The sequence below is a fragment of the Nicotiana tomentosiformis genome, chromosome 6 (genome assembly GCF_000390325.3).
Source record: "Nicotiana tomentosiformis chromosome 6, ASM39032v3, whole genome shotgun sequence".
In the NCBI taxonomy this organism is placed as follows: domain Eukaryota; kingdom Viridiplantae; phylum Streptophyta; class Magnoliopsida; order Solanales; family Solanaceae; genus Nicotiana; species Nicotiana tomentosiformis.
In genome coordinates, this window is record NC_090817.1 from 24,702,873 (window position 1) to 24,721,190 (window position 18,318).

General features: G+C 33.6%; 1 long non-coding RNA gene across 1 annotated transcript; it reads left to right on the plus strand.

The window, feature by feature from the left end:
* Nucleotides 1-9,899: 9,899 nt before the first annotated feature.
* On the plus strand, nt 9,900-13,452 carry LOC117278110 (uncharacterized). Its single transcript, XR_004508428.2, has 2 exons — nt 9,900-10,174; nt 10,747-13,452. It is a non-coding gene; the product is annotated as an uncharacterized lncRNA (long non-coding RNA).
* The last annotated feature ends 4,866 nt before the right edge of the window (nt 13,453-18,318 follow it).

The window sequence follows — 18,318 nt, forward strand, 5'->3', positions numbered from 1 at the left end:
ATGAGCTTTCATCTAAGCTTTCTCCCCAAGCCGCGATCATAGTTTTGGTTGATCCTTTGTTGTTGCTTTTCTTGGGTTAAACTTGTTCCTTCTTCATGTTCCTTTGTTTAGCTCTTTCTTTCTTCCATTCAATTTTTGACAAAGGACAGCTTTTGATCATGTGATCAGTCTTTTCACACTTGTAGCAGTCATCATTGGTTTGCTTCTCCAGAGCTTTTGCCTTGCTGTAGCTTTTACTTCTTGAAGAACTCTTTCCTCTCCTTAGGTACTTCTTGAAATCTTTGGTGATCATTGCCATTTCATCATCTTCCAGATCAGAACCTTCAGTGATTATGAGTTCCAAGCTCCTTTTCTTCTTAGGTACATCCATTTTTATGGTTTGTCTCCTAAGTTCATAGGCAGTGAGATTCCCAATCAATTCATCTAGTGGGAGAGTGGCAATATTCTTTGATTCCCGGATGACAGTAATCTTTCTCTCCCAAGTGATTGGCAAGACCCTAGTGAGTATTTTTTGGACTCTTTCTTCTTCAAGAATAATCCTTCCAAGAGATTTTAGTTTATTTGCCAATGTAGTGAACCTTGTGTACATCTGCTGAATGATTTCTCCATGTTTCATAACAAAGTTCTCATACTGAGAGTACAATAGAGTTCCTCTAGATCTCTTCACTTGAGTTGTTCCTTCATAGGCCACTTCCAGTGTGTCCCAAATTTACTTAGCAGTGGAACAGCCTTGGATTCTGCTGTACTTATCTAGACATAGCCCACAAACAAGTCATTTCTTGGCTTTAGCATTCTTCTCCCACTTCTTCAAGTTCTCAGCATTGCAATCCGCTCTTGTCTTTGGAGTATCTACCCCTTTAGCATTTTTCTTCAAGGTAGCCAGTGGACCATCAGTGACAACGCCCCATAGCTCATAGTCCTCTCCTTGAATGTGATCTCTCATTTTGTTCTTCTACCAAGAGTAGTACTGGATATTAAAGAGTGATGGCCTAGCAGTGGATTGCCCTTTCCAATTTTCAGATGGTGCATTCATCTTGATCTTCTCCTAAGGTATTAGCCTCTTCAAGGATAACCCGCTCTGATACCAATTGATATTTTATACTTCAATACCACACAAGTGGGTTGATTTGTGGTGTCCAATTTTTCGTGTGCACAAATTATAGAAGGACCTAGTTCTTATATGTGTTCCTTACACTACGATTGCGGAATAATAAATGCAGAAAGTAAAGAACACAAGTATTTTTACTTGAAAAATACCTAGCTCAAAAGGTGAAAAAACCATGACCTGCTACCCAGTAGGAATTTTTCCAATACTTCACTAAATCACTGAGCCAAAACAGCATTTATAAAACTCTTGTAAACCTAAGGATTACCTCTAACCTTTTGTGGCAACCAGCCTCAAGCTATTGCGATAATCTTTAAATTAACTCTAACTTAAATACTACAACTCAAAGTATCTAGTATAAATACTTTTAGATAAATATGAAAGGTACAACTCAAAAGCCCTACTACAATTGAACTAGAATAAAAGACAGACACTTGGAACTGGTTCTTCTATCTAGTTCATGTAGTTTCAGGTTCGCACATTTGAATCACACAGGAATTGCTTGCAAAAATGCCTTATTATTTTGCTCTCAACTCTCGTTTAACTTCAACGTTTGTGCGTACCTATAAAATGAGAACATCCTGAAATATATAGAGTTAGTAGAATAGAAAATAACTAAAGTTCTAATGCTATACTCTTCCTTGGTGGAAGAGTTCTAGTTATCTTAAACATCTAACTCCTCCCTTATCTAGAATAGAGTTCTCTTCGAGTAAGGAGTCCTGCTCCTTATCATTTATGCAATATTTTCGTTCAGGAGATATCAGATATAACCACTTAAGCTTATCTCCTTCACGTGCATGCCTTGTGCTTGAATCTGCCCGTTTTTGTGTACACTGTGTATTGACCTGGTTCATGCGTATGTTTCTTTGTCAATCATCAAAACAAACTTACTCGGGCCAACAAAGAGAAATAATATAAAAAGAATAGTACTTAATATATTTGAAAAAGAAGAATAATATAAAACTAAAAAAGTTACATTAGCTTGTAATTACACATTGTAATTACTACTAATTCTCACCTCCTTCCCCTATGAATTAGAGAGTACAGTTACACCCCTTAAATTACACTCAATTCTATGCTGATCAAGTAATTATTTGACCAGAAATACGCTAAACTATATAATCATACCCAATAACATAGAAACTAAATTCCTATATGGCTTTTCAAATATGCTCTTAGTCCCAAGCCCGCTAAAAAATGGGTTAACTTTGAACAATGTTTTAGTGTTGTTGATACCTAGGTATAGTGTTTCTTCCCCTATGCTGCCTATTAGTGCTAGAGTATGATTTAACCAGTAATATAGAACTTCTAGGCGTAACCTTTAGCTTAATACGAGAATGGAAAATTAAAACATAGCATCTGAGGTTGCATTAATCTAGGATATACGATGGAAGAAATTATTCTATTTTTAAACTTTACATCCAAAAGTGTAGATGTTTTTTTTTTAAAAAAAGTTCTCGAATCACGTATTTTTTTCCTAGTAAATCTGAGAGGAATGAACAAATAAGAAACAAAAAAAAAATCAAATCTATCATTTTTGTACTAAGTAAATACCTCTTTTTCTTCTTATATTGATGAAATTACTCGTAATAAGATATTAGTTACAATTAAAAAGGTCGTATGAATGTATAGGTCACAACTCATTCTAGATTTCTTCTGATTATCTCTCGTGCGAAAAAGATTGCACAAAGAAAATAATTGTAAAGCACAAAATAACACAAAAACTTATTTTTTTAAAACAATAAAAATAGAAGATACGCCTCCTTTATTCCAGTTGTTCCTTTTGAAAAAGATTTCTTAACACATTTTAGAAAGAATAAAAAGCTAATGGTTTCAGATTTTGCTACTTTTGGTTTTGAACTCTGTATTTTGCTTGTTTGGCGAAAATGTGGAAACTAAAAGTGATTATTCAAAAAAAAACAAAACTATTTATTCCGGAGAGTTGTGGTGTTTGGCAAAACTTTTATAGAAAAATGAGTAATTAAAAGTAGTAGCATAAACATAAATTTATAACTTCTCTTCGGAAGTTGATGTAGAAGTAAAAAAATTAATTTTCTTAGGACAAAATATCCTTATAAAAAAATTATATTTACTAATCCTCCCTTCTTAATATAACCCATTTTAGCCATAAATACAAGATGTATATATTTATCACAACTAGCCATCATTTACAATCATTACCACTAACCATTACTATTCGTCACTAACAATCACCATTATCAGTTATCGTCAACCTCCACTATCAGTTGTCGCTACCATATCTATTACCACCATCATCTATCACAATTATCAGTCGCTATCACCACCATCAACTATTAGAGTTAACTATCACTATCAGCGTTGCTATCACCACTAGCTATAACCTACAATCACTATCTTTAGCCATCACTACCACCGACCACCAAATAAAATTAATTTATTTAATATTTTATTGATATGTATTATATTAATTTTGAATTCTATAATTATTAATTTTGATAAAGATGAATTATATGCATTTAGATGTGAGAAAATAAATCTCTCATCTTAATTATTTAGTATTCAGATCTTATAGTATTTTAATATTAAGATATATATTCAAATTCAGACGTCCTAATCTTAAATTCTTAATATACATCTTTATATTTAATATATATTCAGATTCAGACGTCTCAATTTTAATAAAAACAAACGAAATCTAAGTCTTTCATATTAAATTTTAAACAATTAATTAACTATTTAAAATATTTATTATATAGTGAATCTTTGAAGAGAGATTTGCACAAAAGTCTAACGCATCACACCATATTGCACTTACAGATTTATAAAAAACATCATCAATTTAAGTTGGTCCCTAATTCAGTTTACGATTGTGATTTGCACCTAGGGTGTGTTTGGTACGAAGAAAAATATTTTTTAATTTTTTCATGTTTGGTTGACTTAAATGTTTTAGAAAATATTTTTCTCATGAACTCATTTTCCTCCAATTGGAGGAAAATAATTTCCCTATCAAGTGAAGGGAAAATATTTTTCAATACTCTTTTTCAACGTAACATTCCCCACCCTATTACCCATCCCCACCAACCCCTTGTCTCGCCCACCCCTACTTAGTTATGAAGCACAAATTTTAATGAGGAGGAGGGGGAGGGAGGGTGATGAGAGTAACATAAAAAATTATGGGGATTTGGGGGAAAGGAGGGGGAGGGAGAGTGATGAGAGTAACATAAAAAATTATTTTCCTAAAAAGTATTTTTTACTCTCTAACCAAACACCAAAAAATATTTTTCGAAAATTATTTTTTTCGCTCACTAACCAAACAAGGAAAAATAAGTGATAAAATCACTCATTTTTCAGGAAAATATTTTCCTTCCACTACTAGAATTCCGGGAAAAATCGACCAAAAAAACCGACCAACGTTAGTCGGTAATGACAAAAAATCGACCAAAACGCTACTATTTACGTGTGGACGGTATTTTTGTGGTCGGAAAGGAATACCGACCAAAGTTGGTCGGAAATTACCGACCAACTTTAGTCGGTCAATTAAATTCAAAAAAAAAATATTGCAAAAAAAAACCGACTAAAGTTGGTCGGTATTTTAATTATGTAATAAAAAGATTCACCATCTGGGAATCGAACCGGGGTCTGTATTGTGGCAGGATACTATTCTACCACTAGACTATTGGTACATTTTGTTTTAAGACTCTCTTTTATTTGATTTATACTCTTTAATTGTATTTTCGTACGAAAATAACCGACCAAAGTTGGTCGGTTTTATTAAAAAATAAAATTACCGACCAAAGTTGGTCGGTTTTTTAAATGACCCGCCGAATTAACCGACCAGTTTTGGTCGGTTTTTTTAATATTAATTTTTATTTATTTTAATTGAAAAACCAACCAAAGTTGGTCGGTTTCTTGAAACAAAAATTTCGCGAGACTCAAAAATAGTTTCCCGCATTTTTGCGCCAAAGAAAACCGACCAAAGTTGGTCGGTTTTGTAAAAAAAAAATATTTCGAAAAACCGACCAACTTTGGTCGGTTTTTTGACCGACCAAAGTTGGTCGGTCGACCTTGGTCGGTTTTTGCCGAATTTCTAGTAGTGTTCGTACCAAACACACCCGTAAATGTTGGCAATTTTCAAGATTTGAGGGGGAAAAAGGGTAATAAAAATTTCAAGGTCTATTACACTGCCCTGTAATATGCGTGCAGGCACCTAGGGAAGCAATGCCATTAACTGAGCATATATGTCTATATTTTTTATTTAATTATGCCATTTTTGGGATTCACTCTAATATTGAAGCTATTGCATAAATAGTTTGAGCTAATTATGGTCTTTTCAGATATCATAGCTATTCCAAGCAAAGAAAAAAGTTCTTTGTTTTCATTCAATCAGCTACTTGTCTGAAGCATATAGTTATGCTAGCATTTTCTAATTCTTATTCGCTTGTATCACTTTGCAAAGAAAGTGTATTTAATTGTAAATAAAAAAAGACAGCAAACGTCTTTATTATGACTATACATAATATTTTCGGGAAAAGTATAATCAACGTCGTGATTTAGCCTGAAAAAATAAGAGGACTGAACACTTACTCCCTCCGTTTTACGTATAGTGTTTGTCTTTGTGAAAAACCTATCTTCAGATTGTTTTTTTTCTCATTTTGGAAATTATTTGTGTTCCTTCGTCGAGGTAATTAACAATAATGTTAATCTCTAATTTTCAATGTCTTTTTCTTTTCTTTTTTATTTATTTTCGATATTTTCAATTAAAACTTGGTAACCTTTTACGTATAATATTTCTTTCTCCATTCAATAACTATGTATATTAAACTTATCAATCCAAACATTAGTTAGGCAACTTGTAACGACTCGGACAGTCATTTTGAGAGATGTAAACCCGTTTTCTCATTTACTGCTCATTTTATACTTTATAGCTGTTATGTGACTTGCAGGGGTAATCGGTTCAGGTCCGGAGAGATTTTGGAATGAATTGAGATACTTAGTCTCAATGTTGAAAGCTTAAGTTGAAATGGTTGACCGGATGTTGACTTATATGTAAACAACCCCGGAATGGAGTTTTGATGATTTCAATAGCTCCGTATGGTAATTTTGGACTTAGGAGCGTGTCCGAAATTTTATTTGGAAATCCGTAGTTAAATTAGGCTTGAAATGGCTAAAATAGAGGTTTAAGTTTGGAAGTTTGACTGGAAAATTAACTTTTTGATATCGGGATCGAAATCCGATTCTGAAAATTTGAATAGATCCGTTATGTCATTTATGACTTGTGTGCAAAATTTGAGGTCAATCGGACATAACTTGATAGTTTTCGGAATCGAATGTAGAAGTTGAAAATTCTCAAGTTTCATTAAGCTTGAATTGGGATATGATTCGTAATTTTAGCATTGTTTGATGTGATTTAAGGTTTTGACTAAGTTCGTATGATATTTTTAAATTTGTTGGTATATTTAATCGAGGTCCCGGGAGGTCGGGCCTCGGGTGAGTTCCGGATGGTTAACGGATCAATTTTGAACTTAGTGTATTTGCTGAATTTTTCTGGTGTCTCTGATCTGGTTTCCTTATACGTGCTCGCGTGGATAGGTCCGCAATTGTGTAGGCTTGATTGGACAGTGGAGGACTTTGCTCTACGCGTTCGTGTGCAGGGGGCGCGATCGCGTAGCTTTGGACGCCAGTGTATCGCAACGCGTGAAGCGTGTCGCGTTTGCAAAGAGGAAAGGAGGAAGAAGCTGGGCCACGCGTTTTGTTCTTCGCGATCGCGTAGGTTTGCGGAGATTGTGCTTCGTGATCGCGTGGGATTTTTCGAGATCGCGTAGGGTCATTTTGGCAGTGAAAAACATTTTGTGCTTTGCGATCGCGTAGAAGAAATGCCTCGACAGAGAGTTTAAGTTCTGAAAATGGGACTCCATTTTTACCGATTTAGAGCTCGGGGAGAATTTTAAGGAAAACATCAGGATAAGTATTCTTAACTCAATTTTGGTTAAAGTACCCGAATCTATGGTAGTTTTTAACATTTAATTGGTGAATTAAGTTGGAAAATTTTGGAAACCCTCTTAGTTAAATTTGAAGATTTGAGGGTCGAATTATTATCGGAATTTAGTAATTTTGGTATGGTTGGACTCGTGCTTGAATGGGCGTTCATATTATGTAACTTTTGTCGGGTTTCGAGATGTGGGTCCCACGAGAGATTTTTGAGTTAAATTTCAGATTTTTGTTGGAAAATTAGTATTTTCATATGGAATTAATTCCAATAATTTGTATTGATTGAATCGAATTAATTGTGACTAGATACGAGGCTTTTGGAGGCCAATTCACGAGGCAAAGATATAGCGGAGTAAAGAATTACCCGGTTCGAGGTAAGTGGCTTGTCTAACCTTGTGTGGGGGAAATTTCCCTTAGGGTTGATATTGATATGATAATTGTGATGTGTTGAAAGTCATGTACGCGAGGTGACGAGTGTGTACACAGGCTAAATGTGAAAAACTCTGATTTTTAATTTGTGTAGATCTCTGTTACACATTAATTAAATTATTTTATCCGGTTATATTCATCATCATTGATCTATTTTTATATTTTAAATTTTTCCTGACATTTTTCCTACTAATTGCTTTACCTGTTTAGTTGAAACTTTGTTTCTTTTGTTCTATGCTCATCATTTGAAAGTAGAATTTCTTAATTGAATTATTATTAATATGAAGTATTTGACATTAAAAATTTGGTAAACAAGGTGTTAAATTTGTAAAATATTATTTTGTTGAGTTATTCACTTCCAAATATTTTATGAGATTTTGTATTCATTGTGATTGAGCCGTGAGCTCCTTATTGTGAAAATAATGTTGTTGTTGATTTATTTTGGCAAGTTGAAATACTTTGGCACTTGAGGTGCAAATCATGATATATTGTGATATTGATACGCATGCAGTGGTATAAGGTCTGGGTGTTAAAACGCATGCGGTGAGATAAGGGTGGCTTGATACACGTGGCTAGTAGGGGATCTACTAGAAGTCATGTGGTGTGATAAGGGTGGCTAAAACGCGGGATGCTATTTCGAAAAAAATATTTTCTTTAAAATTAAATGTGAAGGCTTCCGCGATGATATAAAGAAAAGAGATATTGTGAATTTATTTATGATTTAGGACTACGAGGCGGTACCTCGGGAGTGCCCTTGTTGATATTTCTTTATGGCTGCATTGCCTTTGATTATGTTTTTTGTGTTTTCCGTAAATTTTTGTTTTTCTTCCGCGAGGTATTATTTGCCCTTATTTTGTGTAGTTAAATTGTGACATACTACTTACTTGATTCATTCTCATTGTCATTTTTATTATTATATTGTTAAACTTTTTACCCTGTCTTTTATTATTTTCAGTAGGGTCTAACCTAACCTCGTCACCACTCTACCAAGGTTAGGATTGGTACTTACTGGGTACCGCTGTGGTGTACTCATACTACGCTTCTGCATATCTTTTTGTGCAGATCCAGGTACTTCCTTTCAGACCAGGCATCAGTGAACTAGTCGTACGCAGCGTCCGCAGACCTCGGAGTCCCCTTCTATCCTTATTATGTTGTTTTCCTTATTCCCTTTAGACTCTGATGACTAGAGACACTTAGAATAAATCCTTAGAAACTTGTGATTTATTTCTACCGGGATTTGGGAGTTGTAATCATTTAAATTGCAGTTTTATTTATTTTAGATTTCTATTATGTTATTCAGCATTGATAGGCTTACCTAGTTTTAGAGACTAGGTGCCATCACGACATACTACGGAGGTAATTTGGGATCGTAACACAACTACGTTAATTTCTGTCCTTAGAATATTGGAAAAGAGATACTCGTAATGAAAAAAAAAAAAAAAATCAAAGAGAACGAATTTGTGCGCTTTCCTCTATTGGATATGCAATTGGAAATGTGAAGTTGGACTAATACTACTGGACAAAGACAACAGTACTTACTAAGTATTAGTCTTCTGAGCTTACTAGATTCGATTAAGTGTGAGGATTCTGCCATCTTAGAAGGAGTAGAAGGAGAAAGTTGGCTGCAAACGGAGACTGGTTGTTGCATATTAGTAAAAGAAAACCATGTGCATTCTATAGCCAACTCTGACAGGTACGTAAGAGTTAAACTTTGACATTACATCCCGTTTTGTTTGACAAATGAAAACTGCCTACATTTAAAATTTAGAGTTAGTACATTCAGAGTTAGCACAATCTTATATAAACCTTTAAGTAATGAGATCTATTGAATATAGAACTCACTCTACATTTGCCTTTAAGTAATACTCCTACCATTTCAATTTATGTGACGGTATTTGATTGGACATAAAGTTAAAAAAATAAAAAAAAAAATTGAAACTTATGACCTATAATAAACTAATAGATATTTGTATGACTATAAATTATTTTATTATAAAGGTACAATCAGCATAGTTAAATTGTTATTCCCTCTTTTTTAATTTTTGTGGCGGTGTTTAAAGTACGAGAGTCAAATAATTTAATTTTTTTGTTATCGTGGTTCTTTAATATGCATTTTAAATTATTATTAATTATTATGACTTATAGTATTTTTTACGTAGTTTTTAAATATGTAAATCTTATTTTAAAATTTAAAGAGTTTATATATTCAAATTCACGATCAAAATTTAAAAGTTTAACTCTCAATTTAACTGATAGAGACGTTAAATCTGGAGGAAGCATCTGGTCACAAATCTCAAAACCTTCACAAAAACGTACAAAACACATGAATTGAGATAAAGGAAATACTGAATATAAAAACATATTATTTTTTGCGATCGACTAAAAAAAAAGTGTCATACTATAAATTTAGCATTTAATGAGCGCACATGTGAGTGCCAATGCTAGAGCACGAATACTATAAGAAGAAATTGGAGGAAGGCATAATTATAAACGTTAAAGACATTAGTCATGAGTTTGGGTGCAGAGATAATGATAAGGGTGGTGGGACTGTGGGCTGCTTTCTTGCGTCCATGGCTACTTAGATTTGCAGTAGAGATGGCAGATTATGTAAGGGGAATCATACTTGATCCTTCTTCTCACATTTCTGCATATCGTCCATATCCATATACGGTAAGAGATCATGTCTTATCTTTACTATTCTAAAAATAAATTTTTAATTTTACTTGTTCACTTTTTCGCATGTCAAGAGAATTTTTTTTTTTTTTTATTACTTATTTCAAATCATTTTTCAAATCCATTAAGACTACACCAAAAATTATGGGTATCAAGGTAAATTATGCACTTTATTTATTATTTCTTAACGGATATCCAAAGTCAATAGTAGACAAATAAAAGTGAACAGAATGAGTATTATTTTTGGCTCAATTTATATGATGCACTTTTATTTTTAGTTTGTAAAGTAATGTTGAGTTTTCCAACTCCGTGGGTAAATCTTGAGCAATTCTTACTTCATGGGCTATTTTTGGGGTTGAGTTAGGCTCATCTATTCTTTTTATCAAATAATGGTAACTATCTATATTAAAAATAATTAAATTTTAAATTTCTCATTTTACCCTTAATAGCTATATCATTATTTATGACTTGTTTTAGACTATTAATTTCAAAATAGGAGTATTTGTTTTCCTTAAATTCTGTGTCCGGTCAAGAGTACATCACGTATGCAATTTTATTTTCTGCTGAAGAGCATGCTCAGTAGTGAAGAACAGAGGCGTAACAATCTCCAAAATGGAGGAGCATTTTCATTAGTGAAGAAAGGATTACGGTGCGGAAGCCAATTAAGAGATGTATTTGATCTGCTTGGAATTCCATAATTATTCCTCGAAATTTAAAATAAAGTCATACTCCCTTCGTTTACTTTTACTTGTAACTTTGGATTTTGCACTGCCCTTAAGAAATAATAAATAAAGTGCATAATTTATCATGATACACATATTAATTGGTGTACAGTCTTAATGTATTTGAAAAATAATTTGGAATGAGTAATTAATTCTAAGGCAAAAATAAAAAAAATAAATTATTTTTTTCTTGATATACGAAAAATGACAAGTAAAAATAAAAATTTATTTATAGAATACTTACAACTAAAAGCAGAGTAGATGGTTTTCTTTCTGCAGCTGTTTTTTTTTTTTTAACTCTATTCACTGATCTTGTCTAGCTCCATTTATGAGATGCCTTTGATTTATGAAAGGCAAAAAGGAAAACTTTTATTTCTTCTTCTATGAGTTGCCCTTGATTTATTGTTGCTTTGTCAGATGTTTCTTGAAAATCATCTATCAATAAATTCTGTTATATTGATTTCACGAAAATTCACTTCAATTGTTGTTCTTCTTTCAAATATTTTTTTTATATAAATTGATAAGCTCACACCCCTAAAAGTGGAGTAGTTTGCCTTTTAGTATCTATTGAAAAACTAATTCAAAGTTGTAGCAGTAAACCTTAGTTATTTAAGATTTGGTTTATTTAATATATGTCTAAATAGGATTTGCAGTTAGAATAAATATAGGAATAGACTTTCTTATTTCTAGTTGAAATAAGTTTCATGCTATTATAAATAGGGATATTGATAGTTTATTTTATGTGGGGAGATGCTGTAGAGAGCTTTCAGATATTTATAATAAAAAATAGTTTTTCCTTCAATGCCCCTTCCAAGTAATTTTTTTCTTTTTATATCCTATTCCCCATTTTTGGATTATCATGAAAGACATTAGTAACAATTAACTATACACTCTTTGACTCAGAAAAAACTATAGACCCTTTGACTCAACAAAATTAAAAGGCCAACATACTAATCATAAATAAATATGGATGACTCCAAATTCAAGTGAGCACTTTGGTTCAGTGGTAATAGGGTGCAAATTTGCCTCCAAGGTCTGGGATTCGATCCCCACTTATTACTCTTATACTAGTATTAGACTTGCGCGATGCACGTACAATTCTAAAAAATAATTATCAAAATGTGATTTAGTTTATTTAAGCACATTAGATCATATTGATTTTGTAAAATTTTAACTATCAGCTTGTTTCTTAACTCAATCTACGCGAATCTTTCATTTTATTGATTAATTACCACGATTATTTAAGTAATTATGGTCTCTTAAATTATATCACAAATATACGAACTATTTTTTTGATATATCATATACGATAAAATCATACCATATGGTATATGTTGTATGATAAGAATATATGTATCATAAATATATATAATAGCAATAGTGCATACAATAAATACATACAATATATGGTTATATGATATATGATGCGCCCAAATTTAATTAATTAATTAGTATATTATAAAATAAAATATTAAAAATGACAAAATTTTAATAAATCTTTCCAGTTGTCTGTTATATGAATTTTTCTAACAAATATTTTAATTAAAATACTTTGAAAACGAATTATATAGTTATGTTCCTATTGAAACGATTTGAAATTAAATTGATATGTTGCATATTAAAACGATTTGAGTATAGAATATTTTTAACTAATACGCCTTTACACTTCTTGTGTCTTGTGTCTTCTCAATCGAGGTTCCCCCCGCTCTCAGACCTGCTCTTGCTCTCGGCGTCATCATCATCGGAGGAGGAGGACAGTGCTCCAGCATCAGCTTCACGCTCTCTAGTCTTTATTATCCCGTCGGTAAGATCGAAACCTCGAGCGTGGATCTCCTCGAGGGTTTCCCTCCTAGATTGGCATTTGGCGAGTTCAGCAATCCAATGTGCTCGGGTTTGAGCGGTCTCGGCTGCCTCTCTCACTTGAACTTGAGCGGCTTCAGCATTGGCTCGGTAGACGACCACGATCGCCTCTGTCTCGGCTTTTGCTGTTTTAGCTTCAGACTTGGCCTTTGCAAGTTCGGAAGCCAACCGAGCCTCGAGCTCCTCTATTTTCTTTGCCTGAATTGAGTTCTTCTCCTTCATGCCTCGAAACTGACTTTCGGCCGATGACAATTGGGATAAAGCAGTCTCTTTTTCCGCAGCAAAGCAGTCCATACCTTCTTTCCACCCCCAAGGTCTTCGCCTTCATCATGTTGACCTCATCGCAGAGCTGCTCGATCCTCTCGACCATCTTCTGCAGCTGTGAGATTGAAATGTTAGCCACCGTTTCCGAATCGAGCCCATGAGCTTTTAAGATTTTCATTACCTGCTCGATCAGGTCGGTCTGATCTTGGTGAGCCTTGGCCAACTCAGCTCGGAGGTCCTTGGTCTCCTCTTCTTTTTGCCCACAGAGAAGTCTAAGGGCATTTCTCTAAACCTTTCACAATACCATATTAAGAGTAATGAAATTTGCTTAATATCCTGATCTAGGCTTCCTTCTTGTCCTCATGTTTTTAATATGAATTTTTATGGTGTATCTGCAATTAAAGAAATATTAAAATAGTTAGTACAGAATATGAAAAATGATAATCACGTTGATTCTCTTTTGCTGCAAACTTTTCTATTCACTACAACAGAAAATGGGACAATTTAAACTCAACATGAGAATATTATGTAAATATAATTTCTTGTCCAACAATATAGCTCTAAGTTCGATAGAACTACCACCTAAAAAAATCTCTCGTAATTTATTAACATCTCTTATGCTAATGAACCAAGTGAAATGTGGGCATAGGCAAGAATGATGCACTGAGACGTAAAATACTAAACCCAAACAAAGATTGAAAAGGAAAAAGATAAACAAAGAAAAAGAAAGTCAAAACAACATGTACACCTTGAAATGTAACAATGACAAGTAGGGTCTTTAAATATTTCAATGCCCTTTCCATACAAAACGTAACCTCTGTAGAAGAAGAGAAAGAGTGGGAGGTATAATTAGGAAAATTTAATTAGAGAATAGAAACGGCTTTAGTCTCCTCTAATACCACATTGAAAGCATACAAAGAGTATGAAATTGGGAAAGAATGAGAAAAATCCAAAAAAATGAGAAAATAGATAAATAGGATCCTTGGCCAAATAGAAGTGCCAACGCATCTTTTATTTTTCCTACTTTATATATATATATATATATATAGATAGATAGATAGATAGATAAATGGATGTATAAATAACTTTTTTTCTCTATATTTACTTATTTTCAAAATATACATATTATACAGTGAGTATACATTAATTATACATTGAACGGTAGTCAAGGAAGACCCCATAAACCAACAATTCCTTCATTTCCACTTGGATTTTACGGCAACTGGGATGAAAATTTTGACCATAATTTTAATTTTGATAGAAAAGTGTGAGAAACTAGAAGGATAAGTTGAAATTAACGAGAATCTCAAACAAAATAACTGCAGTAGATATGACATTGCAAAGCTCGTCAAAACGTGGTGGTATTGAGGTATTTCCTATTAGGATGTTTAAAGAAGAGAGAGAATGAAAGTTTTTTTTAAAAAAAAAAAAAAAAATTGGGTAACTGAAAAACAGAAGAAAAAGAATGAAAAGAGATATTTTTAATTTGGGTATCTGAAATTCCTACAATTACGCCTAATTTGTTAGCTGGCTTAACTGGCTACAAACGATAAAAAATGTGTGAAAATTGTTGAAATGGGTTATAAAAAGAAAATAGGTTTATTTTAAGTTTATAAGTAAAATGGGCTGTTAATCCAGTTAATTATTAGTTTTTTAATCCGCCTGATGACTTCTAAAGCCAAAACAAAATTCCTTCGAAATGCCTTCAATACTACAGTGAATGCCATGACTGTGTATACTTTCTTATAGGTAAATGAACTACACTATCTTGGTTCAACATTAATTGGGAGTATAAATTAAAATCGTAAAAACTGTAACTTCAGAGGCTTCTTTAAATTTTGTGAAATTGGTACTAGTAGGCAGATTTTGTTAGGTCTTTTGCCCTGATTTTCTTATCATATTTGAGTTTTACTTTTCTCTTAAAGGAAAGTTAAAGTATTACCATAATTGTTTTTATTTTTCCTGAAATGAAAATACAATTCTCTTCCATATTTGATTATTCCTTGTCTTGGAAGAAAAATTTTGGACATCTATAAATTTAAGACGTCCTTCTCACAACTAGAACAACAATAGCATCCATAATGTAGTCAATAAAGAGTCTTGTTTAGGGAGAGATTATTCTCTCAATAATTTTATGTCTTTATATTAGTTTTTTCATATGTAGGTCAATTGGCCAAACCATATTAGAATAATATGCTTCTTTTAATATAGTTTTCTTTGTCGTCTCATTATCGTGTTCAAGGTTTGCAAATTATTAACTTTCGCATGACGCCTTGTTATTTTCGATCACAACAGATTTTAGTATCAAAATTTAAAATCTCTTATATTCTAGTATAATTTAGTTGACTTTTCATTCAGAAAATAAGAGTTTGATAAATCATTGCTTTGGAACTTTTTATAGATTAAGGATTGGAAAATGTGAAAAAACATAAAGCTTCTGCAATCACTAAAACTAACATTTTGACAAAAAATATGCTGCTACTAAAATCTGAGGAAAACAGATGTTTGAGTAAGTGTAACTTGCTGTGCATAGATTAATTGCTTTGATTTGAGTAATAATTGAGCGGATTGAGTTATAACCCGTTATTTGACATATCTTGACCCAAGTTAACTTTGGACGGGTTGGATCATGACCCCCGTAGTGACACAATTCGTTTTTTTTTTTTGGTAACTAACTTTTTTATTAATCACAAAAGTAAATCTTTACAAAATCATAGCTCGACTAACTCAGTCAGCTATCTACATAAACAACCAAGAACAAAATCTATACATCATAACTACGAGCTATCTACTAAAACTGAAAACTATGCATGATGGTTTGGACTCGTGGTACTGTTCTAACATGGCACATCACTGCTATCTCCCTCGCAACTTCTTCCCAATTTCTACTCTTCTTCTCAAAAATTCTATAATTTCTCTCCATCCATATGGCATAGAGGCATTCTGCATACGCCATCCTGCATATTTGAGCTTGCGGTGATCTCCCTTTTGCACTTTTGATAGCCCATTCCAGATGGTGTTTCCACTGAGAATGCTTGCAGCTTTGATGTTGAAGCTACTGCATAGTCTTTTCCCAGAGTCTCTTGGAATATTCACATCCTGCTAGCAGATGATCTCTAGATTCATCTTGTGCTTGACAAAGACTGCATTTTACTTTTACATTCATCCCCCATCTTATAAGTCTGTCAGTGGTCAGTAATTTACCTTGTAATCCCAGCCACATAATTATCTTTGCTTTAGGTCGAGCATCATTCCTATACATGAGACATTTTCAAGGCACTCTAGCATTGTTGGGTAGTAGTTGTTTATATATCAAGCTAGTGATGCTTTTCTTTATTGCTTTATCATTTTGAATTAGCTTCATATCCTCTCTGGCTTCCATTATCTTCCTTATGATCCAACAGGCTTGTTGAGGGATGCCTGCTTCCTGAATTTGCTATCCTTTTATACAGTATGTATGCACCTATCTAATCCATAGCTTGTCCTGTTTGGGAGCAAGGTCCCAACATAATTTTGTCACAACAACTTTGTTCCACAATTTGATGTTGATTAGGTTTAATCCTCCCATAGATGTTGGAGAGCATACTCTTTCCCATGCTACCAGTGCTTTCCTTGTGATTGTATTAGTTCCAGACCATACAAAGCTCCTACAGTAAGCCTCTATAAGTGATAGAAATTTTGCAGGTATTATGAATAATTGAGCCCAATATGATTGTACCCCAAAAATAACTGATTGTATCAACTGAACCCTGCCTGCATAAGAGAGTTTTTTGGCAGTCCAGAAAGTGATTCTAGCTGTAATCTTGTCAAAAGTTGGCTTCCACTGGCTAAGGTTCAGTTTCTTTGTTGATAATGGTACACCAAGGTACTTGAAAGGGAGGTCTCCTTGGTTGAATCCCAGCTTGCTAATATTGTTTCTTTATCCTGATGTTGAACCCCTCCAAAATATACACAACTCTTCCCCATATTAGCCTTAAGACTAGAGGCTGCAGAGAAATGAAGAAGGCATTGCTGCATTGTTGCTACTGATGCTATGTCTCCTCTAGTGAACATAAGAAGATCATCTGCAAAACTGAGATCAGTGATTCCCAGCTTAGCACATCTAGGATCATATTTAAAAGTTTTTACTTCTTTGAGTTCATTAAGGCATCTACTAAGGTACTCCATAGCCATAGCAAAGAGAAAAGGTGAGATTAGATCCCCTTGTCTAAGACCCCTTGCAGCATTAAAAAGCTCTGTTGGTTCCCCATTTATCACAATGGTATAGTTCACTGTATGCACACATTCCATTATCCAAGTAATAAATTGAGATGGGAAACCTAGTTCAAACATGACCTGTTCCAGAAAAGGCCATTCAACAGAATCATATGCCTTTTGGAGGTCAATTTTGATCGTGCATCTATGTGATACTTGTTTTCTAGTGTAGGACTTTACTAGTTCATTTACGAGTATGATATTATCAGCAATCTTCCGTCCTGGTATGAAGCCTGCATGTGCTTGACAGATGATATCAGCAATCATTTGTTGCATTCTAGATGCCAGTATCTTTGCTATAATCTTGTATAGGACAGAACAACCTGCTATTGGCCTATATTCCTTTACTGTGGCAGGGTGAGCAGTCTTTGGCACTAATGTAATAGCAGTACAATTGAGTGCCTTATACATTTTCCCAGTACTGAAGAATTCCTTGACTGCCACCACTACATCTCCCTTCACTACTTGCCAGGCTTTTTTGAAGAAATAAGAGTTAAAACCATCTACACCTGGGGACTTCTCATCTCCTATTGAGTTCAATGCTTTGAATACCTCTTGTTAAGTGACCTTTGTACACAAGTCCAGTTTTTGTTGATGTGATAAGGTAGGGCCTTTTCTCATGGTGTGCTTGTTGATTGCTGGTAGTATTTTTGCTGCAGATCCCATAGGACCTTTGTAGAAATCTACAATCTCTTTTTTGATGCTTTGAAAGTTTGTGAGTTTAGTGCCAAACATTGAAGTTAACTCATTAATTTTCTTTCTTTATGCCTTTCTTTGACAATAGCTATGAAATATTTTGTATTAGAATCTCCTAGCCTTATCCAATGTGCCTTGGATTTATGCTTCATTGCTTGCTCCTCAATCATAGACCATTTCTCCAAGTTGTGTAGCTGTTGTCTCTCCATTTCTACTAATTCATCAGAGCATTTGTTACTGATTTGTTTCTGAGTATTGATCAATTCAGCTCTAGTCTTCTCAATCTTTTGTGATATGTATTTGAAATCCTCATTGTTCAGCTGCTTTAATAGAGGCCTCAAAGCT